Below are 26198 nucleotides of genomic sequence, written 5' to 3' on the forward strand. Positions count from 1 at the left end.
TCTGGGTGGTAAAAATGCTAGTTATGGCTTTGGCAACCATAAGCAACTAAAAAATCTAAGTATAGTATATGAAGCTCACATCAATATTGTTTTTAATATTTTTTTAAATGTTTACATTATTTCAGAGATTTCATCTTTACATTTTGCACAAGGCTAGATTTCTATGACTGTCCCGGGTAAGATTTGTTCCGAACAGAGATAGTTAAGAAATTGGTTAAAACTTGTTGGCTTTGACAAATGTTTTCATATGTTTTTGCTCTCCTGGAAAATGAATTTTGGTGTCATCTGAACCTACATGGCAAGGCTGAAATACAAAGCAAAACTGGGATCTTTCATTCAGTTCTTGTTAAGCTCAGAGTTCAAATCTAATTTCTCAACTGGCCCAGAACTGCAGAATACATTGTTGCAAAATCTTTGCCTTACTTGCAGCAAATATCTCAAAATAATCATGAGCAAGCATGAAGAATTAAGTTTTAGATGAAAATTGGTTAATTTCATTTCTATTTCTGAACTTGAAACTAACTGAGTTTCACATGCTTTAGGATTTTATCTTTAAATTCTCACTTATCCCTCAACATAAGCAAAAAAAAAATACTATCCACAATGAATACACATTTTCCTCACTGATGGGTCCCTGTAGCAGCAGTAGCACTCATTTAACAATATTCGTCTCCCTCCTCAAAAATATTCAGCACATGCGTACATATGCATCCATGTGGACGTGTGTGTACACACATGTACATGCACACCTGCCCCCCTCCCATGAAACCATAATTACATTGCACAGTTCTCTCCCAATTTGCCAAAAGGAGTAAAGAGAGATCTGCAAGGAAGATGTAACTACCTTGTGTTCTGTTTTGTTATTAACTTCACACTATCCAGAATATTTATTAGCCGTGTCCATTTTCGTTCCACTTCAGATCCTATAATTTAAGTTACAAAAAACACTGCCTTTGGCTCACCTATTCATTTTGACATGGACATAAGCTACCTCCCTTTAGACAAAGGTACTTAGATATTACACAAATTTCAAAATTGGCAGAAATTTCTGCATCAGAAACAGGCCCATTGGATGAAATTATCCTCAGTTTCTTGAAGTTACTTAAATTAAAAACATGAGTTTCTACAGTTGGAAAAAACATCCATGGTTAAAATGTTTGAAGCCCATCAATCTTTCTAACCACATAGCTAATGAGTTCCTTCTGTTTTCTTTGAATGAAATCACCATGAGTGGTTAGATGTTGATTTAACATAAAACAAATGGAAATGGGTGTTTCCTTAGTCATATGTAGAATTTATTTTTAAAAACAATTAGCAAGTATTATGAATAAGTCAATGACTTTACCATTATTTAAATAATAATATAGATCAAGTCATTAAAATTGATTGGAGAGTAGTGAATGCATACTGCAGATTGAAAATCTTCTTAACTTGCTAACAGCTGCAGACATTAGTACACCTCTCATTTTATTGATGGTTCTTATTTTTCCCCCAATACCTGTATTAAGAGAAATAAATGAGGTGTCAGGCAAGCTGCATTGTCTGAACTTGTAGTCCTATTCTATATGCTATATTATGTAAATGTCCCCTTTTAACGCTGTTAGGGGTTCACAGTTTAAAAAAAATTGTTTCTATCACCCTCTCTTGACAAACAAATGGAGGTGTTTATTATTATGTATGTTGGAAAGGAATGGAAAAGCTCATTTAATATTTAATATGTTGTTATTCAAAGGGGAAAAGAGGGGGAAAAAGGAAAAAGCAAGAAAACCCCACTCCAGCCCCATCCCAGCAATAAACACTTTTCTAGGCTTAATCTTAGAAAAAATAAATCAAACCAAAACAAAAAAAAAATCCCTACTGAATCACTTGAACTCCTTCATCAGTGAAATAACTCACTTAAAAATTTTCTTAATAAATAGATATTCTACTTAATCAGGTTAAGTAGCTCTCTATTTAGGCAAATATTTGTCATCTCCTGTACTGCTAAGCCCCTCTTCTTTCTGTCCCACACCCTTCTCCTTTTGGAATGTACTCTCTTTAAAAGCACATTGGAGAGTGAATCAGTGCAGATGAGTCATTAGAACATCAAAAAAAAATGAGGAGACCTATGAAATTTTGACTGCATTATCTCATATACTCTTTCTAAGAAACATAAATAGAAAAACCACATATGGCCTGGTCTGGGAGAAAAACTAGATTTGACTACCGACTATGACCATTAAATAAAAACTCCAGCCCAAGCTGTATGACCCAAAGGTATGTAGGATTAGGTACATTTATGAACTCTATGTAAGTTTTTGTGAATCATGTACAGAAAAGAGGGAAGGTACAAATAGATCATTTGCATGCATGTGTGCAAATTCCATTCTTATTGCTTTCACATTTTAAGCCTTATTTTATTGCACTAAAATTCTTTCAAAGGGCACTTATTTTGGACCACTCTAAGTATCACTGCTCATAGAGATGGATCATTTCGGTGTCACAGATATTGTATGTACTGTCTCTCAAAAGCTACACATATTACTGTGAGATTTAAAGCTACGAGTGCTGAATAACTGGGTTTATTTTTCCTGTTTAGGTTACATGTAGCATTCATACCATCTTAATTATGTCTTAATTATTAAGGCTAAGGGACTCCAAATGGAAGCAAGCTTAGTACAAAGCCCAGATGCTGGAGGGTTCTGCATGTGGCTCTAATGGTGAGAATTCTTAGTTAGAACATTAACACATGAAGTGGAAAGAAATCTGATCCTCAAAGCTGCTCATTTAGCTTGGTGAAATACTACATAAAAATTTCATTATGATTATCAACCTTCAAAGTAAGCTTTGTACTGACAGTTAGCCCATGTTCTGTTCGCTTTTAGGTACAAACTTAGGAATGACAAAGTAGATAACATTCAACTTATGCTGTAAATATTTGGCACGGTGACAGGTTATATAAAATTTCACTCACCAGACATCTGTGAAGCACCTACTATCCGCAAAGCACTGTAGAGATTTAGAATTGTGGTGTCTGGTGCACACCCTATGAATTAAACTTGAAAATAACTGCTAAACACATTGTAGTTTGAAGTGATTTCTCAAGCGTGAAGGCTGGCTGTACCCATAGGGATAAAGTTTTAATAACATATATGTGTATATATACCAGATATTATACATACTTTTTGAAAACAAAGCAACCAATATGAAGCATACTTCCCAAGCACTGCTAGAGCTTTAGGGCAGTCAGTTTTTCTTTAAAATAAATTCCAAAATACATGGCCACATTTCATCACTTAGAACCAGGTAAATTATTACCAAATGCATTTTGAAACTATTATTCACTTCACGATTTTATTTAAAAACTCAGTCATTTTGAAACTTACAAAAAAATCAATGTTTGACTTATTTCCCATATGCATAAAGAAACTTTGCCTTGCATTTTGTTTTTCAAGGGTTATTTGCCATATCTCATTCTGTGCTCTTCAATTTGGGTCCCTGGTTTGTTGGGCTTGACTGTTTGCTGACACTGCTAACAGAAACGTGCTCAGTGGACAAGAGCAAAAGCAATTTCAATGTAAGGAAATGAAGGAAACAGACCCAGAAGAAAACAAAACAAAACAAAACACCCAACGATGTAATGCACTTGAGAGCCAAGCGCCTTGTAGTCTCTTTTCCTTCCTTTGCTTATCCTGGTGGGTTTAAATCAGAAACAAACACAACACTTCAGTGAAAAATTGTCAACAGTGTCAAAGTTTAGCTGGCTTTACGTAACTGCAGAAGCAAAAAAAAAAAAGTCATCGTGATTAACAAAATATCTATCTTTCATTAAGGCGCTAGCCGGAAATCTCAGGTATCCAAATACCATTAACCCCCGAGCGTCCCCTGCTCGGGCAGCTCGCGCTGGAGCCCGACCCAGGCACACACAGCCACAGCACGCTCCCTTTGTCCTGGCATCCAGGCACACAAAAGGAAGAGGGGGATGGAAACTAAAAGTTTCGGGGGCCTGGAGCTCTCAGCACTAGTCCCGACCTGGAGGTGGCGGTGGGATGGTGTGTAAGGGGTGGAGGGCGTTAAGCTTCGGTGGAGGAGATGGGGGTGTCCAAAGGAAAGTCTCCCGGAAAAGTTGCAGGAGGAAGGTAGGGGGCTGGGGGTGGCGGTTACCACCGGAGCCTGGGAGGCCGCAGCAGCACTTGGCTCTGCCCAGCTTTGCGCGCGTCGGGCTCTTAAGAACCCCTTTCACCCGGTGCCCGGAATAAAAGAATTTCACAAAATGCAAGAATGCGTGTGCGTAAGGGAACAGAGGCAGTCCAGGGTGGGTAAAGAGCGCCGAGGACGTACAAACGGACGGAGAGGAGAGGCGGCGAGCAGGGAGCTTGCCGGGCACAGGAAGTTCTGGTCTCGCACCCGGGCCAAGGCCAGGGAGGGGAGCCCCAGCAGAGGGGCTGGGGTGGGGGTGGGGGGCAGGCGGGCGCGTTCCGCGGCAGTGCGCGCGCGCCCCTCGCCGCCGCCGCCGGGACAAGTCCTGCGGCAGCCTCATTGGCTGCGCTGGGGCCTGTCCTCTCGCTGCTCCGGCTCGCTGGGGCTGCCGCGGCGGCTGCTTCTGCAAGCAAGCAGCCGCAGCCGCCGCCGCCACCAGAACCGGCTCAAGCCCCGTAAGTGTCCCCCTTCGGCCCTCCTCCCGTACCTTCCCCTGCCAACCGAACCTCTCCTCCCCGCCTACTCTGTAGCCCCCCCCCAGCTAAGGCACCCAGCGGCAGCAGCAGCAGCTGCTCAAATGGAGTGGAAAATGGTCATTGGCTGGCATTGACTTATAGATTATCTGCTCCACGTTGGGTACTTAGCTGCCTGTAATCTTCTTTTGAGTTTGCCCGAGCCCCGTGCTGGAAAAATCAGGAGGGAGAGATTTGTCCTTTGCCGCTGTACACGATAATATGTTTATATGATTAGCTGAACTCAGAGGGTGGGAGGTGGAGACTGGAGGAGGAGGAGGCTGGAGGTGACTCCAGTTCAGACCTTGTGGAGAGTCTGTGTCAGGACTTAGCACTCCCCCATCTCTCTCTCTCTCCCTCTCTCTTTCTCTCTCCCCCTCTCTGCCTTTCTCTCCCTCTCTCCTTCTCTCCTCTCACACACGGAGGTGCTGGAGCGAAAGAAGGAGCTGGCCGTAGAATTCCTTGAGATTGTTGGGGAGGGCATTTCCCCCCTTCCTCTGTGTTGTGTTGCATTTATTAGAATTTTTCCTCCCCCCCTTTTTTTTCTTTTTTTGAATTTCACTGTTTGCTTTCCTGAGCTTGATTCCTGGTCTTCAGCCTTTCATGGGGCAGCAGCACCAGCATCGGGAGAGAAGATGAGAAACGTGAGGAGGGGTTGCAACTGTCTCATGCCAGAGGCCAGAATGGCCTCGAGGGAGATGTAAATTAGGTCGATGCGAACGACCGACGGAGGGGGCTTTGCTTTACAAAACTGAGCTGGCCCCTGCTGGTATTGGTGTGTGTCTCCTTGTCCCCCCCTCCCGCGATCTGTGCTTAGAAGGGACTCCGAAGTCGGCTCACCTCTGATTTGGCTTGGCATCTACCACCACCCCTCATCTCCCTCCTCCCACCCATTATTTTGGGGTCTTGATTTTTCATTTTTTAAAAAGAGACAGAGTGGGGTCTGGGGGGGTTATGTTTTTATAAAATTCCTCTTTCTCGGAGCGGCGTCTTGGAAACTGCATGAAAATGTTGACTTAACCCCAGTAGCCGCCCGGCGCTGGCTGCTTGGGAGGAGGAAGAGGTGGAGGAGGAGGAGGACGACGAGGAGGAGGAGGAGAAGGACAAGGAGAAGAAGAAGGAGCAGAAGCCGTGTTTGTGTCCCAGCTCGGCTAGCCGCAGAGCTGCCTCCCCTGGTCCCTACTCTAGACTGCTCGTGCTTCTCGGCTGGATTGAGCCTCCCCCCGACACACACACACACACACACACACACACACACACACACACACACACACACACACACACACACACACACACACACACACACACACACACACACACACACTTCCCGCGCCCCACTCTCCCTATCCAGCCTCGGTTTCTCGGGCTGAATCCGAATCCCTCTCCCCTCTTTCCCTCCCGGATCCCCTCCAGGCTCTCCTTGGTTTTCTGCGCCCTTCTCTGACTAGCTTCCCCGCCCTCCTCCCCCAGTGGATGGACCGATCTCCCCAGGGTCTGGCTCCCGAGACGGAGGTAAGATCTGCGCGCTGCGAACAATGTGCTGCTTTCAGAGCCTGCTATTTGCTCGCTTCCATCCATACCTGTTTGCTTTTCTCTTCTGTTCTAAGGGGTGGGAGCCTTCTCCCCCTCTCTCTCCCCTCGCTGGTGGGAGCTTGGGCTTAGTTTAGATTTCGCCTGTTTGTTTATGCTCGCCCGGGGCAAGGGTGAGACCCGGGACTCACTCTCAGCCTTTCTCCCCCTCCCCCAGATCTGGTCTGCGTTCCTTTTGGAAATCAATAGGAAGAGAAAAACTCCTCGGCCCCAGCCGTTGGGCTTTTTTTTTTTTTCCTGGAGCTGCGGATTGTTGTGCGCTGGGGATAAATCACGGGGCTGGGGGTCGGATTGGGTGCACAGCGTTGTTGCTTTTTCTTTTTTAAGCGTGTGTGTGTGTGTGTGTGTGTGTGTGTGTGTGTGTGTGTGTGTGTGTGTGTGTGGTGTGTGTGTACGCGCGCGTGTGAGTGTGCGAGTCTGTTAGGGAGATGCAAAGGATGCTCCCCCCAACAAAGTGGGCGGGGGTAGGAGGAAGTGAGCTGGGGGCTGGAGGGGGGAGTGGGGGAGTCAGGGTAGGGGTAAGTAGGTGGGCCTCGGGGAAGTGGGGATCGGGAGGATTACCCCCTCCCCCCCCCTCCCCTCAGCCTGGTCAGAGTTGCTGGCCGGGACGGGCCCTGCAAAGTGCATGCACCGCTTAATCCCGGCCAGTAAGTAGCTGGAAAGGGACGACCTCGGAGGAAGGAGGGAAGGTGGGATGGGGAATGAGGCCGGGGAGCTTGGGATTGGGGGGAGCGGGTCAGGCGGCGGGGCTGACTGGGGTGGGGGGAGGCGACGCGGGCGGCGGAGAGCTGTTGCGGGTTGGGGGGGGTTGTTGTTGGTTGGCTGGTGTGGCTAGATGACTGGAAAACGTAGCCAGATGTGGACGGGTCGGGGCGGGCTCGGGCGCAGGGCATGGTAACAATTAGGGGCCGGCGGGCTGCTGTTGTGGCTGCTGCTGCCCCGGGTGGGTGGGGGGTCTTGGAACTCTCAGGGCTGGAGGCTGAGTCTGGAACGGGGGCGTCGGGTGGGGAGAATGCCTCTTGGGGAGGTCTGGCTAACACTGGGGTCGGGCCGGGGGGCAGCCTCGGCCTGCTTAGGAGTGATCTTGAGGGGACTCGTGTGTGTGCGTGTGCGTGTGTGTGTGTGTGTGTGTGTGTTGGGGAGGATGGCAGGGGCGGGCCTGGGGAAAACCCCTTCAGTCCTAGTGGAGCTGGTTTTTGGAGGGTGTCGGGCCAAGGGAAGGGGAGGGGATGATTGCGTGACTCTGGGAGACACCTGGGCCTGGGCGCTGCAGGCTCGGGAGAACTTCATTGGCTGCGGGGTCCCTCGGGCCGTGGTGCGAAGGCGAGAAGCCTGAGAAGGGAAGGCAAGGCTAGGCAAGGCAAGCGTGGCCAGGGGGGCCCCGGTAGCCAGCAGCGCGCGGCGCACGGACTCTGGCACTCGGGACTATTAAAGTTTGCTCCTCACTCCAGACGTAGGGATTTGGGCTAGTGCACTGGAGAAGGCGGTAGCGGCTGGGCTGCCAAGCGCACCCCTCAGACTTGCTGGTCCTCCTGATGTGACTTTTTTTGGGTGACACTTTTTTGGGGTGCGGACCTCTTCCTCTCCTTGTCTCCCCTCCTGCCCCTCGTGTCGGTCTCCCCCTTGCGCCTCTCCTTCGCGGTCCCGCGGTTGCATTATTCTTTATTTTATGCACACTATTCTTCTGCTGCCAAGGATTGAGGGAGAGGGGCCGCTCTCCTGTGCCTTGAAAGGGATCAGGCTTCTTAGCAGCTCCTCCAAGGAGCCTGGACGAGCCTGAGCAGCAGCCACCATATGGTTCACGTTACAAAAGCCAGGCACTGAGGCAGCCTTGTCTTTGCCTTGCCTTTGCTTGCGCTCCCCCCCCGCATTCTTCACCGCGCGCACGGCGTCTCCCTCCCCTCTCTTCGGGACGCGGTTGGTTCATTCATTTGCCTGTCAGAATCTGCTTGGAGCAGGCCCCGCCGAGGCAGCTCGGGGGGCTGGACGCGAGCTGCCCACTGAAAGGAAGGCACAGCCGTTCGGTAAATAATTACCTGTTGGGAATAGCTTTTACCAAATCAAGTGCAATGCCGAATTCTGGAAGCCAGGGAAGGAGCAAAACTGACGGATGGACTTCATTTGGAGTTGCAGAATTGTGCACTTTTTTTGGGGGGGTTGTTTAATAGAGAGGGAGACTGTATTTAAGGATCGATGGTACACCTTTACTTTATCCTCTGCCTTAGACAAATGACAACTTCGTAACTTTTACATGGAGTGTTTTTCTAACAGAGGGAGTGTTAATAAGAAAATCTTATGTTCAGGTGCTTACTCAGGCTTGATTTTTTTTTCCTCCCTTTTGTCCGTCTCTTCTCCCCCCCCCATACCTTCCCCCCCCTCCCCCTTCTGTGCTTGATGGAAAGAATCCTGCAGAACAAACGTTCTGTTGTTTGGTTTGCTCAGACGTTCGCATTCTCTCCTTTTGTTGTTTGCCACTAAAGAGGTGCCATTTCACATCATTCTGCACAAATTGTTTGAATTAATGCAAGTGTGAATTCTTACCGTTTGAAGGGGACTATTAGCATATCAAAGATTTCTTAGCTTCAGCTCAATTGAGAAAACTTCAGCCTGTCTTCCATTTACTTCCAAGCAGAGGCCCAAAGGGCAGAGAGAATTGTAAAGGGAGAAAATGGGGAGGTGGATTCAGGCTGTGTTTCTGAACTTTTACTGTTTTGTAATTATGTGAGTGAAAAACATTGTCTATTACTGTGGAGCCCTTGCAATCGGCAAGACAATTATTTTCTATTGATAAATAGTTTGTTCCAAGAAAAAGGGTGCCCTTCTATGACAGTCACTGTTGCCTGGTTTTTGGTGTCTTCTCTTTGTTAAGTCAGATTTAGGAGACCTCTCTTAACTGAACTTTAGATATGGCCTACTACGCTTTAGTGGACTGAGAAAGAAAGAACTTGTAATTATCTATGAAACAGTGAAAAAACCTTGACATAAAAGCACATTTGTTTCCAAACCGAGGTAACTTTTCTTTAATATTTAGGCTAAAACAATAGAAATTCCGTGGTGGCTCTTGAAAAAAAAAAGGCTAATATCAACTCTATTAAATAATTTTTATCTTGAACATTGAAAAACTCAAATATTTAGATAAACATACTGTAAATTTACATATATTTACACCTGTGAGGATAACGGTAGGATACCACACCTTATGAATTATATGTAATGGATATTTAGTATATAAGATTACATGTCTTACCAGTGATGTCAAGCATTAATTATAACAGTAACAATAGTAGATGACTTTAAGAACTGCAAAGCGCTTTGCACATTACCTCATTAGGTATGTCACCTCTTTGTATTCCAATATTTACCATTCACATTTATTTCACAATTTATGATTCATGTGCTCAGTTCAGCTTTGTATTTTCTTGCTTGTGGTTCTGAAGAGATGGAGCTTAGCCTATTTCAGTCATTTAAAGGAAATCGATCTTCATAAAGTAAGACTCAAGTAAAATATTTTGGTAATTTGGGCCATTTTCTGGACAGCAGATGCTTCATAGATTGGGGGAGGAGGGGTAGAGTTTTGTCTGATTTAGATTTCTGGCAGAAATTGAAACCCTCTCTTTTTTTTTCTTTTAGTTTGTATGTAATGGAGTTTTCAGCAAAAAAAAAGTGAGTTCTTAGAGCTTTTGAGATTTGGAAGCCCTTTTTATTTTTTATAGTTTTGCCTTTGATGGTTGGTTGATTTTGAACATGAAATTGATATGCCTTCATTGTAATAGGCATTCTTTAATAATGTTCAAAAGAATCCCCTGGTCTTAATTTAATAAAGAAATTGAGCTGTGTAGTCTAACAGTCTTGGAGGGAAAATGTAGTTGGTTACGTAACATTAGTCAGCTTTCAGTTTAAAAGGGTGACAGTTTTTTGGGGGTATTTTAGAGATGAGATTTTTAGTAGCTTTCAAATTGTATATCATTACCCTGAGATAATTTTAGAGAGTTAATTTACCTGCTTCCCCTCTGTTGTCTAAAGGAGTACCTTTTTGTGGTATAAAAGGCACACACTGATGGGATTGCCATTATCACACTTAAGTTGCTGTTAACTAGTCTGCTTTGAATGCAGAGAGCAGTAAAGCAAGCACATTAGTCTTTAGAGCTATTAGAGGTAATCTAAAAATTGTCTAGAAAATGTTACTCTTCAGTTTATATGAAGGTGATCCTGATTTCGACAAATCTCTAAAGGTGTAAAATGCAGGGGAAAGAAGATTTTCAACATTCAGATGATAAAATTGGACCACTTAGAGAAAAATTAATGTATGGCAGCAGCACTTCAGCTGCCTTTTTCAATCACTGTGGGTTACTCTGTGTTGGCAACAGAAAACGAATTTAGAACTACAGATAGCTCTGGGAGCTAGTAGTTGGGGAAATCAGGCTATTGAATCATGTGGGGTAGGACAAACCAATTACTTCAGGTTTTGACTTGAGAATTTCCAATAAATATAATTTTCCTTGGCTTTTGACTTCCCACTTATTAATGAGCTGACATCAAAGCAGACAACAACACTCCCAAATGTTATAAAAACCTGCGTAAAGATACAGATCTCTCGCATGTAACACTGTAAGTCTTTATTTAAGGCGAACAGTTGGAATTTTTCTGACTGCAATTTTCACAATCAGCAGAGACATTAACACCAGGCTTCTGGGTATTTCCCTTTCTTAAAATGAGCAAGAAGGATAGCTTTAAAAACCAGTTTACTTAGAGGTTATAGTCCTATTTTGGGGATCACTATAGACACTTTCTTCATGTTTTATAAATGACCTAGCTTTTAATGTCCTTAAGTCATATAGGTAGTATGATTTTGGGGGTGAGAGAGAGGGGGTGAAAAAGAAAGGTTGAAGGTTTCAAAACTTGTAAAAGTCCTGTTTAGAAAACATTTCCTATCAAAGGCATTGGTGTAAGGTACCTTCTGTTTTTAAAAAATGGATGAGTTGGAAATAGCTAAGTCTTGAAACAACACTTCATATTTTGGCAAATGTGATTTACGATTGAGAGAATGCATGGTAATTTATGCCGAGGTGTGGGTTTTCACTTGAGAGGTAAACACACTTAGAACCAATTGAGGAAAAAAAAAATATTTTTACCTAAATGAAATTTCTTGCCTCTACCTTATCTTTATGTTTAAATATTTCAATTTAATGGTATTTGGAAGGAAAACCCAAATGAAAAATGAAGAGGGGAGAATCAGCCTTGTTGGGAAATTGTGATTTGTAAAGTTTCTGAGGATGCTCAGGTGTGCTTGACATCATGACAGTCCACAGTGTTTGGATAGGAACTTTGAAGGAAAAGCCCAGGTTTGACATTTAGAAGAAAAAGAATTTCTGCCATTTTTTTGTGGAGAAATTTGGTGTAAAAACTGAAAATGAGTAGTTTTTTTCAAAATTAAGAGAGCTTCAGAAATAAGACCTAGAATATTTTTTTTAAAATTTAAAGGATTTTGTTAATTAGCATAATCATTTGAAAGAGGATGGAAAAAAGAGCTTTAAGCTAAGAATTTTGAAATAGGTATTAATGACTTTGCCAGCTAAAGTGTAAAATAAGCTATGATCTGGTATAAAACTGAAATCTTGCTCATACTTTAGGTAACACCCAGTTGCAAAATTTATTGAAATATCAGTCATATTACCTGAACAGATAACTGTTTTTTAAGGCTTTTGGGGAATGACTCAATCATTTTTATTCAAAAGTTAGATTGACATCATAGATTGGCTAACTTTTCTCTTACCTGACATTAATTACTAACTTTACAGCCACACCCCAAATATTCATCTCTCTCAAAACAATTCTTGAAGATTCATAGGCTGGGTAAGAGGATTTAATCTTCTAGATTGCTATAATTAGACTAAATTGAGTTTGTTCTCCAAATCTCCTTTCTAGATTCGCTTAAAGATTGTGGAGGCCCTTTAAAAAAAGAATCTGGACATGTTTTCTTTCTTTCTTTTTTTTTTTATTTTAATGGTTGGAGGGGTGGTTTGGTTAGAATAAGGATATATATGCCATTATTGAAAGAGGCAAATGAAAACCTCAAGTAATCATATCCTCATTGACCTAAAGTTATATTAAGAGGAATAAATACAATGCATCCCTCCAAGTTGCTCAACATGAAATTGACATTTTCCCAATTTTAATTGAAGCACTTAAAACAGGTCATGATTTCTTTACTTATGGGAAGTATTATTATTATTATTGCCAAATGTTAAAGTACTGTATTCATATTCCTAAGTAAACTAGTATTTGAAGGTGTGTGACTATTCTTTAAGAAAAGGGTTCATTATCAGATTCTTGAATTTTGGCAGAGGTATTTATGGAATAAAATCAAGTAGTGGGGTCACAAATTGCATTTGCATTTTTTTCAGGCTTTTTTTTTTTTAACTATCGGTCTATTTCTATAAGCCTGTTATTTATCCCAAATTATTAGAAAGCAGTAACAGTCAGGAACAGTGCAGGCTAACTGAAGGAAATGAAGGTAATACCTACACTGGGGTTAACCCCTGCAAGTAAGTGTAGCTTACAGCAAAATGCCATTGATAGCTTTGAAGGCAGAAAGCAAGTTTGAATACAAGTTGTTTAATTACAATAAAAAATGCAGTTTTATGAAGTAATGTACTTTGTCTTTGTAGAGGATTTTATGCATTGTGTGGTGGTAAGTAAAATCCCATCACAGTTGTATAAATTTGTTCAATTACCAGAACAGCTAAAAGAAAAAAAAATCAATTTGCGCTGAAAAGCAACAGAAATTAGATTACCTTGGTTAGGAGGAACTTGCCAGGAGTGACTAAATTGCTTTAATAATATCTCAGATTTACTAGAGGACAAGAATAGTTATGTTTTACATACTGTCCCTCCCCCTAAAAGTCCGTTAAACAAGTCCCCTCTCATCTACTGTTTTATTTTGCCTTTTTTTTTTGTTATAAGAACATTTTTTGCTTCCTACTTAAAAAAAACAAAACAATGCCAAAGCAGATGAAATTATAGAGAAGTCTTAGAAGTTTACAGAATAGGAAAAAAAAATTCTATCATGATTTAAAAAAAAGAAACAAAAAAAACCCCTCAGATTACTTTATTTGACTGCACTAATCACTTTCTGGACTTTTTGGTCCAATAAACAAAATTTTAAACATTTTACCAGTGAATGAGAGGCAAATATAAAATTAATTACATTTTTTTGACCTTCTGTGACATCATCTTGCTTCTTCTTTGAATGTGAAAAACCTGAACTCTTACTTAGAATAACTAAATCTGTAGTTATTTGTTAATCCGAAGTTAAATTCTAGGCTATTGACTTCCTTTGACTCATCTAGTTAAATGGCAGTCTTGATTTCTCGCATCTGTAAGTTACCCTAGTAAAATAGCTGGACACCTGTTTTATTAGCAGGTTGATTCATTCTGGGTCTCAGATTTACTAGAGGACAAGAACAGTGATGTTTTATATACCTCCCCCTCAAAAAAACAAACAACTCCCCCCCCTTCACCCCCACCCCCCAGCCTACTGAACTGTTCTTGGTACACAAAGTCAACTTTCTGGGATTGCTGGAAAAACTGGTCGAAAAGAGAGGACAAATGTCATTTGAAATAGAGATGTTTAAATCAGATTTCTGCCTGAGGGTAAAATTTAGGTCTGTTTTAGCCCGGATGTAATGTCTCCCTCTACAGAGCACAGCATTAATCAAGGCCTGACAGGAGAACTTGGGCTGAGGAAAGTGGGCCCCTGTTGGTCTTGTCATTGATTTTTCCAGTCTGTGAGGAGTACATTATAAACATTAAAATTCACACAAAGGGATTGAGCCCCTATCTACATTTTTTTTTATCTCTGCATTTCAATGTTGCGATCATTTGTCTTAAAAGAAGGCTATTTAAAGCTGAAAGACTTTTTTGAGGGTCTTTTTTTAGGTAGGGAGATACTTTAATAAAAATAGAAATAGAAGAGTAAAAGATGCCTTAATCAGAGTCACAAGTTAACCTTCCTGAAAACATGGCCGGGGTTTAACTTCTATTTTAAACCACATTAAACAACTTGGAAAAGGTACTTTATAGCTGATGCTAGAGTGAAAAGAGTAAAGATGAAAATGAAATATTTCTGTGGGTCAGATGATGGATACAAGTTAAATTCTTCACATTCTTCCACAAATTTTTGTGTTTCATTTAAAATTTCTCCTTTTATTCCTTAAGATGAACAAAACACAGCCCTTATGTGGTTTTAAAGATGATGGTAGTTTGTTTAATAGAAGAAAAAAGGGAGTTTAATGTTTTCATGCTCCAATTAGTAAGTGACTGTATTTTATCAGTCTTAGCAAAGAAGGAAAAACAGTGAATGGCATTCCATTATAATCTCTTAGAAACTACTCAAGTAAATAGTTTGATATTTAATTTCATCTTGTTGAAAGACGGCTTTCACAGATTGTATTGAGTAAAATGTACCTTTCTGTGTTAGGATGTTCTATTTCTCTTTATGTATGATATATAATCAAAGCTACTATTTTAGCAGTGTGTATTTTAACGGTGACATTTATTTGACTGATCTTAAAGGCGAGAGCATTATTTTGTTTTAAGACTCAATTCTTGCTCATAGTTCACATAAACACATTTATCTATCCCTGTGTTGTGCCCTTCTTCGGGAGGTATTGTTATATCAGTCAACACCTCAGCCTGAGTATTGCCGCGGCTCTACATGAGAGAATAATCTAACACCCATTACTGTCAGAAATGGGTCTTGGCAGCGGGGGGAGGGTTGGATGACCTTGTTTTCTACTAGCTCTTTCTTTGTTGTGAATGGGAGATGTCCTACATAGGATAGCCCTGTTTCCTTTAAAAAGTTAGGTCTGTAATCTTAGTCATTTAATCACTCTTAATTTGTACATGAAATTAAAAGTAACATTAACCCCCAGTGTAATGGGTGAACTTGGAGAAAGACTATGGACCATTTCATTAGTTGCTTTTTCGTTTCTGCCTCTGTTAGGTCACATTTACTTGAAGAACTCTTGACTCCAATTTGTGGGACAGGATGCAGACTGCTTCATTTAAAATGCCTTGAGAGGAAAGCAAGTGACCAATTTCTCTTAGGTCATTTATTTGTAAAAGCCTATTGATATCTTTCGTTTTCTTATCCCTTAATTTCCCTTCTGGAACCACTGCCATTCATCCAGCCTCCTCATTTTACTGATGAGGAAACTGAGGCCCAGGGGGGATGAAGTGCGTTGCCCAAGGTTAAGAGTGTTAAACTTCAGAGCTAGGACTTCTTTTGACCCTAAAATCTTTTCATTTCATGCTTCCTCTCAAACAGCTTAAAGATCCCAGAGTTTTCTATTCCTTTTTGCTGTTACTGATTTATGAATAACTGGTAATCTCAGTTGCTTACTCCTTAGTCCATTCATTCTTCCTTCTTTAGTCCCACCATATCCAGTGGCACTTTTTACGTTCCTCTAATTGCAATTTTTGTTCTAAACGATTAACAAGGCTGCTGTGTTTGTTCCTAGGAACTAATTTTGAGAGGTACCACATTGTATAATTCTCCTGTTTGTTTTATTTCCATGCACATAAACGGTTTGGTTTTTTTCCCCATTCAGTTTGACAGTGTTTTAGTAAGGTAAAAGGCAGATGTTCTGTTAATGAATAAAAGGAACACAATATAAAGAAATTAAGTTTGGAATCTTCTCTATTGTTTTAAATTTGAGGTAAGATTACTGTGCCTCAGCCCCCTCACCCATCCATATATGCCAGAAAATTATAACAATTCTTAAAATATTATTCCACCTTCCTTGGTTCCATGTTCATTAATAGAACTTTAGTATTTGACCCTTCTTTGTCAGTGCTATCGCAAAGGAATGTAGAATTCTGTAGTTGAGACCTTCTTGAATGGGCAATACGCCCTATGGATGAAGAATAATATAGCGAGTTGTATCATTTATTTTAGGCAGCTACTATATGTAGATCACGATCCCAAACCTGTCTCTGTAAATTGTAACTTAAAAAATTACAGCTTTTTTTTTTTTAAGAAATCTGCAAAATCAAGCCTGATTTCATTCATTCACTTTTCTTTTTTCCTGCCTTTCTTTTTTCTTCCTTCTTTCCTTCCTCTTTCTCTTCCTTTGTTCCATGCTTCCATCCTTCTTCACTGAAAGAAACAAATATTGTTATGGGGTTTGTCTTTTGAGGTGTTTAAGCTTAGAAAATTTGACATATTTGTTAAAATTTTAAATTGTTTCACTCTGTCTTGTGTTTTTGTCCTTTAAAAAATGACATCCCTCTGGAGAACAGTACAAACAAGCCAGACCCTGAATGTATCCCAAATCTTCAGATGTAGCCTAAGAAGCAGAGGAGGCATCCCTGCAGAAATGACTTATGTAGTTAATTCAAGCTAAAAAAAATTGACAGGTATATCTATAGTGTTTTGTTTGGCAGAGGGTTCACTGTAAATGACAAAAACCTAACCCTGAAAACATGCCAGGAAGAATAAAGTCAAGATTTGTAAAAATCAGATTTTTCTCTTCATTGCAATCAATATGAATTGTCCAGTTTTTTTGTGTGTTGGGTTTTCTTTCTTTCTTTCAACATTTCTTTGGTAACTTTGTGATTCAAAACTTAAAGATTTTCCCTTTTGTCTTTGGCTGTAAATTGAGTGTGAGTGCCATCCTTGTTTGTTTATTTTGTGATTTCAAGGTGAATCTGACAAACTTGGATGTTCTGTCTTCTTTTGGTGGTCTGTCTTGGCAGCCTCCTGCTTTCTTTGTAAGCACAGTAGTGTTTTCTTTTCCATAAATATCCACTGTATGGGAGCAGCTTTTGAGTGACTTTGCCTTAACCCTTCCCTCCACTCAGGGACAAGAAGGGCATTTATTTAGCGCCTGCTCTGTACCGGACACTGTGGTACAAATATGATCTCATTCAAATCTCACAACCACCATAGGATGTGGGTGCTCTCATTATCCCCTTGTTACCATTGAGGAAATTGAGCAATGACAAGCATACTTATAGAGAGCCAGTCTTAAATGTCTTAAAGGAATTTATACTCAAACTTGTTTTCATCACATAATTGTTAGAAAATTTTTATTAAATGGTGATAATTGTCTGCATTTTTTATCCTGGCTATTTCCTACGTTTCCCACATATTTTTGCTAACCCTTTTTATTACCTGCAGAGGGAGCTTGTATATGAGATAAAATAATCAGGGACCTCTGGAAGTCGATCTTTTTCTTTTGGAAAATTTTAACTTCATTTAAAAAGTATTTCTTTCCCATGTTTTTGAGAAATGTTATTCCAAGGGAGAGAATTTTTAAAGCCCTTATGACAGTAGTCAAATGATAGTGAAAAATAAATGTTGTAGACATGAAGTATTTACAATATATTGTTTTTCCAGATTAAATATTTGTTGTTAATTTTTAAGGATCAAAACTGGAAAGATGAAGTGGCCAATCAAAACATACAATTGAAAAAGGGGGGACTCCCCTGCTGCAAATCTGCACGAAATGGTTAATGGAATGATTTTGGAATGGTTATGTCAGCTTTGAGAAGAAAGATTGGCTATAGAGCCATCTTTTGTCTACTGTCAGCAGAGTTTTACTAGAAAGTTTTTCAGATGATGTAAAATGTTTTTTGACAGGCCTGCACATAAGACCAGAGTGGATTAAATTCCTCAACATTTAATTAATAGATCTTCATTAGATTGCTTACAGATGCTAGGTAAATGCTTTGTTTAAAAAAAAAGCCAACAACAAATCAACAAATCTCTTTGGATTAATGACTTACTCCTGATAATGGGACAATTTAGGGCAGTAACACTTAACTACATAAGCTACCAGTTAAAAGCCAGCAATAAACAGTTTAGCAAACTGCAGAATGAATGGGGAAGGTGGGGGAGGAAAGGGGAAAGAAATGTAGCCACAGCATAGACCACTGGGTTAAAATCTAATTTGTAAATATTATGCTACTTCATTTCTAGGGAAGTGAAATGCAACTGTATCATAATTGGTACAGAAATACTCAGATTTAGGGGTTTAGTGGAAGAATGATGTGATGAGGATAAAAGAATGGTAGCTAAAAGAGTTAAAATATTTTATTGAATTAAGTAATTTCACCTTAATTATGGTACTAAGACATTTTGTGATTGAGTAGTAACAAAATTCTGTCATTTTTGTTTGTATGTTTTAATTGCTCTGATTTTTTTTCAGTCTTCGCTTATTAAATAAAATGGAGCTAGTATTCAGAGATTGGTTCACATTTAAGTCCTGGGAAATATGTAGATGTTGATTTCTCCCTACCTCACATAGTTTATCAGAGACTTATATTGACTTATATTTTGAGCTTCTTTTTTTAAATACCCAGAAAAGGTTTTTTTTCTCCACTGTCTTACTGAACATCATCTCAGTGGCAATTTATTATTTATACTGGCTAATCCTTACTAATGTGAAAAGTCAGCTTGTTATTGTTACACCAAATGGCCCTCTAAGTAGGGAAACAGTTAAGTAGATCTCCTGTAATAGGTTGTTGTCTAATAAAGAGATTTATGGCATTGGCAAGGTCTATTGTATTGGTATTACCCTCTCACAGCTTGATCATGTATTATCTTAACAACTCAGTACTACATTTTATGTGTAGTATTTTCATAACAGTGTAAGAATATTAGCCACAGCAATTACATTCCAATAGGATTATGATGGCATGTTTTATACAGAAATATACAAATGCTTACTTTTACATAGAGATTTTGATGGGTACCCGGCCTTGCGAGGTTGCAACATTTGCTTGTGAAATATTAAGATAAATGGTGACACCTTAGCTTGTTTCTTAGTAAAGAAAATGTGGAGCAGTGAATAGAATATGGTCTTCTAGCTCTTTTCTCCTCCTTCTTCTTCCTTCTAGTCCTCCCCCACCTCACTGTGAGGTAAGGATTACTTGAATATTCAGTCCAGTCAAACTGTTCCAGGGAGCACATAAGTATCAGAAAGTCTATGTAACTTCTGTATGGATGTGGGGAAATATCCAGCTAGGATAAGTTCTTCACAACCTTGAAGGTAGGAGATGGATATTTTAAATAGTAATAATAATAATGATGATAATAGCATTGGAAAGCCCTTGTAAAGAAAATAGCTCAATTAAAAGTTTTCCCCCGTGTTTTACTTCTGCTGTAAAATTATTTTTGTTTTAATTTTTAAAAGAAATACTTATGACAAAGAAATTAGTTTCATACTACTTAAATGTCATTTTGGATTTTGCCATTTTCCATAAAAAATTTCCCAGACCCTTGTTCTTAATTCTCTATAAAAGCTTTCATAACTGAACACTGTTAAAATTAAAAGAAATTATTAAAAACTAATCTGATTATGTTCTCAGCTCATCTGTGCCAATGATATTTAAGTAGAATGAATTTTCATGTATTATCAAGTCTGTATAGGAGTAAAAGGATTTTTTTTTAATATCATTTGAGGAAAACGCAAAATGATTACTTCTTTTTCAGTAGACAGGGTTTTTCTCTGTAAAATGTATGGAAAGCATTTTTATGTGGATTAATAATTTTAAACTTATAAATCTGCTGTAGATATTTTATATATCTACTCCAAATTCAATTAGAAAGTATTATAAATGTACACTTAGGTTTATGTTTTTTAATATATTGGAAACTTGAAAAAATCCATACTTAAAAATAACATGACTTTCAGAATTCTACAAACTAAGAATATAAAATTATCAAAAGAATCTTATAATCAGATAAGTATTACAGTGATTCAAAGTTGGAATTTGGGAAGTGTATTTATATGTATACATATATATTTATAATAGGGAGGGCTTAGAATGCAGACTTGAGAACTTGCAGAGTAAATGTTATGAACTTTCAGAGAAAACCGAAAATATATTAATTACTGTGCTTTTAAAATTTTCTCTTACTTTTAGAGTGTAATGAATGCAGAGTCATCCTAGCCATTCAGAATAGAAACAGTGATATTTTTGTTTTCTTCTTTTATAGATAGGTAAGTTATGTGTCACTTTGCCTTTTTGACAAAATTGACATAAAGCCCAAATTTAATCAAGAACTTATTAGACCTAATCATTTTTCATTATTTATAATCTTTTACAACAGGTCACTTTTAGGAAATCATCTCATGCATACACATTCCTGAACCAAAGATTTAAGATATCTACCCTTAAATTCTGCTCCATTAGAAATGGGATATGAGAATACAATTTAGTATTTACTGTCCACGTGCTATGTTTAAAGCAAAAACAACAACAAAAAAGATAAGCAGAACAGCAAAACTTTAAAATACAAATGGAGAAGCTCTTTATAAATTAAATGAAATATTTAAGGAAATATACACTTCATCTGTTACATCAAAATAATGGAAAGAACCAGACCAGTGATGGTGAAAAAGCTTATCTTTTACATGAAACTTATATTTTTTGATTATAGAATATGAGGTATTCGTTAGCTGACCCATTTTTGGGACTTATTTTGCAAACAATTTCAGAACAGTGGGTGCTTTATATAATTTAGAATAGTTTATATCCTATTTATCATTTGCACTGAGGTCACCAAAACAAATATGTAATGTTGAAGAAAATATTCTAATTATGCCCAGTGGGCTCTTAATAAGAGTCTTTGTTCAAATGTGGGAATTATAGTTTCACATTGTCTTGTATACTATTGTAAGCTTTCTACAGGAGCACAAGTAGAGTCAGTGTGGCCTGAGATTTTTCCTTTCTCATTCTGCCATTTAGAAGAGGACAGTACTTATAAATTGACTTATTTGACAAATAGGTCAGTTCTTCAGTATCCATGATTATCTTTGGGTAATGTTTAAATACTCTGTGTAATGAAGGATTGGGGGTAGTGAAATACTTTGAAGTATACTTAGAATCTTTAAGATTTTGGTTCGTGGGATTCAGATACAGCTGTAGCACATTAAAGTATTAAAAAAAGTCATTTCCAACAGCTCTTTTCTAACATAATTTTTATAGTCATTTAGGGTGATTAGTACTTAAACTATTTTGTAATGTTGCGGTGACTCAGAATTGTAAATAATATGGTGATTTTTATAAGAGAAATCAACATACTGTAGTCCCTGATTAATGGTCAAGTATATATTTTGTGGTTTACTTATTTGAATAGTTTTGTCCCCCCTTAATGTATTCTGACTGGCTTTGATTAGTTTTGTTGTAGTTAGTTGCCAGGACATATATTTCTTGTTCTCACGTCTCAGAATGAAAGACTATAACAGATTATAGTTCTCTTCCTTCAGAAATACAAGAAATATTTCTGTCAATTATGTTTTTTCCTTTGGTAAATAATGATCACACACACATAGGCAAACTCGTAGCTGAAATATCACGGATAAATAAAAATCTGTGTTAGTTCCCCTGTAAATTAAATAATACAGAAATATTTGAATTTTCATTTTAGTATCTCTGGGACCTTCAACAGTGCCTGGCACGTAGTAGCTTCTTAATAGATGCTTACTGATGGAATTCAAGAGGTGTGAATTTTTTCATGACATTTTCATAATTCCACCGAATAATTTTTTTTGGCTAAGATTCTTAATTAATTCTCTGTTAGTGGGTAACTTTGCACGCCAATGTATTCAGACTTGTAACAATTCCTTGTGGAGTGTATACAAGGAAGACTCTGTCTTGTAGTATTAATACAGATTGAGTTCTATGAAAATCAAACAGAGCTTTTACCTATAGAACATAGAGTCACAGAGACCTTAGTTACCACCTCTCTAATTCACCCCATACAGCAAAGCAATCTTCACTATAGCATAAGTGACATTAGGGCAATCATTTGACTGTTAATTTTTAATTGAGAATTAAACTAAAATATATACCTCATTTATTCATATTAATCTTATTAAATGGATTTGCCTTGCATTTCTGAAGAATGTAGATAGGTTTTTCACATACTTACCTATTTATAACAATGTAGATATTATGAAAGGGACATTTTTCTAATATTATTCTGCCTAATTAAATTCTTCTAAGAACACCTGTTTAACTGTAACCTATGTAGCACTAATATTTGTCATGTTTCTTCTGAAATAATGGAATAATGTTTTCTTTTGATGTTTGAAGAATAGTGGCACTGGGTTAATCTTGTCATAATTGATGGCTAAAGGCCTTTTTGTTTTAAGAAGTCACATAAATTTCTTTTGATTTCCCTTCTTTGCTTCTTCCCCCGTGCATTTTTCACTCTCTCTGTGGCATTCAGGTTATAGGTAGAGGTAGTTTTTGCTGGAATCATTATCTAATGATAATCTTTAAAGTGTTTTTGTAGTAATCAGCATTGTGTTAAAACTACCTTGAAAAAAGTAATGATTCTTCGTATTACATAATGTATGAAATGATTTCATCCATATGGAAGTTGTTATTATCTAGAATGAGAATTGTAGGTGTAAAATTTAACTATTGTTAGTTAATATTTTTTCCCCAATAAAAATATTTCTTGTTAGCTGTCATTTTAATCTCTTTATGTCTGTGCCATTATTGCTCTTCCCATTATTATAATCTTCCCATACAAAGAATTGGCTATTTCTCCCCTCTGTTCTCAGTTCAGGAATAAAATGTTTTTTTAAATGAAAATAAGGGATAGGCAGTTTGGGAATTTTGTTTATACTACTGTGGCTAAATTTTGTTCAGTTTAAGAATAGAATAACAAGATATATACATTAAATTAAAATGTTGAAACCTTAGTGATTATAGATAGGATTAAGGGAAAAAAACCAAAACTACAATCAGATTACTCTCTGGTGGAATTAATCAATTAGATCTCTGGCCACTGTCTTCTTTGCCTTTTTTAACTTGCCACTACCCATTCCTTGGGAAGCTAATGTATACCCCTCTACTCAGGCTTAGAATTTGTTTGCTTCTTAGATTTAACTTAGGGAAATAATTCAGCCCCAAATCTCCATGTGATTGCCTAAGTGGTTAAATTTTGATTGGGAATTGAAATGTCTTCATGACTTTTATCTTTTCCCTTATTTTCTCTTAAATAGTCATGCTAATTTTGCAGGTAGTTTGGTATGGTTTTGTTGAAATTTGACTTGCTTTTATAAAAAAACTTCAATACTGATGAAAAACTCAGAATTTTACTAAAAAGGATAAGGGGTTATTATAACACAGCCTCATACTGTAGATGCTTTCTGATAAGTCCAGAAGAGACTGTATGGTGTTAGTGTTAGTGCAGGAAGAGATTATGAGCGGGACACTGAGAATCTGCCCTAGGTCTGCTTTCTCTTTGTAATGTGGAAGTATTGTTCCACGTGAAATATCCATTGAATATTTGTTAATAATTTTGTGATAATTCTATAAACATGAAGCGTTTACTGTATGCCACTGTGTTAGGTGTTGATAACACATCTTTTATTTTTCTTGACTCAGTATATCAAACACTGATACAGTATATACAAAATTTATGTACTGTGTATTTGTGTGCATACATTTCATGTTTTTGTATATATGTGTATGTAATGTATGTGTATATTGTAAATTTTAGATGTTTGAAAATTTAATGTGCCATTTTTTCCTGTCTTGCAATTAAGATGCACCTGGATATGTAGATTTCTAGGCATTTACACCTGTACTTCTTTCAGACTTTGTGTATTAAAAACCGTGTCTTTGAAACCTTTTAGTTTGGATAGTTCATTTTTAAGGGCAGATTCTTTAAACATTTATGTCTTGGTCTAAGACAGTTTGTTGCATAAAGATAAAAGCGGAGAGGACACCAGAATTAAAATGTATGGTCCAGTCCATGTCCCTGGCAATCCCTGACAAATGGGGTTCAAGCTTGAAGACTTCCAGTAATGATGAAACCTTCTATGCTGGTCTGTTCTTTTTGACCAGCTCAGATTGTTGGGAGGTTGTTCCTGGCTTCTACTCATTGCTTCTAGTTCTGGCCTCTAAAAACAGGTAAACCTCAGTTTACTATGTAGGCTTGTTGGTGGGCCTGAGAGGCAAGAAGAATTCCTGGCAGCTGAGAGAGACCCAAGAGAGCATTTGGTACATACAGCTTCCTCATTTGCAGAGGAGAAACCTGTGAACCCAAAATAAGTGACCTGTTTAGGGTTACGGTAATTTTTACCAAGCTGGAAAGGCCTGTAGTAGTGACCCCATGATGGTTCTCTTGTCAGGATACTGGTCTAGCTAAATTGGGTGGTGAGTACAGTAAATGATGAGTTTTTGATTCATGGCTGCTTTTGAAATCTATTTAGGTGAGAGTTGGAGTGAGTTTGCATCAGGGGTGGAATAGCCACATCAAGGAGGGTTTATTAAGGGGTTACTATGTGTCAAGCACTGAGATAAGTGTTGGTGATAACAAAGAAAGGCAAACACAATTGGCCTGGGCTAATGAGGGAGACAGACAAATAACTAGATAAGATAGCTTTCTGTCAATCTATCATTTATCTATACATACACATATCCATATATCCATATGGGTGTGTGTGTGTGTGTGTGTGTGTGTATATATATATGTATATATGTATATTCACATACACATATATGTGCATTCATGCCATGTGAATTGGAGGTAATCTGGGAAGGAAGGAAGGAACTAGCAGTGTGTGTGTTTGTGTAGGACACCAAGAAAGGCCTCACTGAAAAGGTGGAGTTTGAACTGAGTCTTGAACAGGAAACAAATGAAACCGGGAGGTGGAGAGAAGGAGGGGGAGAGGGGGACAATCAGTAAAAAGACTGAGGTTAGATGATGGAATGTCTTGTATAAGGAAGAGCTAAGTAAGCTAGTAACGGGATCACAGGAACAGGAATGGGGAGTAAGGTGGCAGAAGACTGGAAAGGTAAGAAGTGCCAGGTTATTAAGGGTTTTAAAAGCCAAACACAGGATTTTATATTTTGTTTTGGAAATCACAGGTGTTTTAGGTATTGAAGTCTGCTTTTGCATTTGGATTTTAAACATGTGACAGTATCAGAGTTTTAAGAGATGAATAGAAGAAAACCAAAAAGTACTGATGGGGGCACAAACTAAAGATCAATTTTGTTACTTCTTTGTTAAATGATCTGTCTATCTATGTATCTATCTCTCTGTCCATCTTTCCATCCATCCATCTATCTCTCCATCTAATATTTCTTTAAAAAACTACGTAAAGGAAGTGCACAAATTTCTTGCATAATCCCGTTTGTGTGTGTGTGTTTGTGTGCGCGTGCGCATTGAAATGTTTGTGTGTGGATAAGTGTTCACTTCATAATTCTGGAAAAAAAATTATAGGATTTGTTGTTGACCTTCTGGGCATTCTTTAAAGTATTTTAAAATTTTGGATGCAGTTTGACAAAAATGCCTTTACATTTATAATATACATTATGACAAGAGTGATTATGTATGTCAGTTTTACAGACATTTGGTTTCCTGAACGCCTGCAGTTAAAGATGAAACTGGCTGATTTCACTGACAGTCTATGTTAAACCAGATAAAATAGAAACCCTTGTGTATGTATGTGTTGGGCCTGACTAGTGGGTGGCAGAAATAGAAATTGAGTTATTGTCTGTGGCTTTGAGATGAAAGAACATGTTGCTTTTGTGATAAAACAGTGCACTCTTTCTTTCTTGGCAGATTACCAAGAATTTCTGTGTATATACTTGTAAATAACATAGGTATGCAAATGCTATTAAGTATTTTATTATTATAGCCATGTTCTGGAAACCCTTTTGGATTGATTGCTAGTCTTGGAGAATAGAGTTTATTGTCTTTCTTCGTAAAAAGTTAATAACTGTAGCTGTTGTATTTAATAGAGTATGATCTGACCATGGCATAACCAAATCTGTCTAAAAGTGAATTTTTTTATGATGGTATTATGTTGTACTAATGTCATTATGATTAAAGAATACCCTTATAGAGGTTCAGAGCTGTTTAGATACGTTCCTTTCTGAGAG

General features: G+C 38.5%; 1 protein-coding gene across 14 annotated transcripts in view; it reads left to right on the top strand.

The window, feature by feature from the left end:
• The first annotated feature begins 4548 nt into the window (after positions 1-4548).
• Positions 4549-26198, top strand: part of ADGRL2 (adhesion G protein-coupled receptor L2) — a 229873-nt gene continuing 208223 nt past the window's right edge. For 4 of the 14 annotated variants that reach the window (XM_078156546.1, XM_020988664.2, XM_078156540.1 and 1 more), the window contains exon 1: positions 5002-6203. The gene's annotated coding sequence lies outside the window, so the exon portion shown is untranslated. Of the gene's footprint in view, positions 4635-4998; positions 6204-8282; positions 8306-26198 lie in introns of those variants that run through there. The other 10 variants (XM_020988671.2, XM_020988667.2, XM_078156542.1 and 7 more) reach the window with 6 other exon arrangements.

The sequence above is a fragment of the Phascolarctos cinereus genome, unplaced genomic scaffold (genome assembly GCF_003287225.1).
Source record: "Phascolarctos cinereus isolate Bilbo 61053 unplaced genomic scaffold, phaCin_HiC Scaffold_5;HRSCAF=322, whole genome shotgun sequence".
Taxonomy (NCBI): Eukaryota; Metazoa; Chordata; class Mammalia; order Diprotodontia; family Phascolarctidae; genus Phascolarctos; species Phascolarctos cinereus.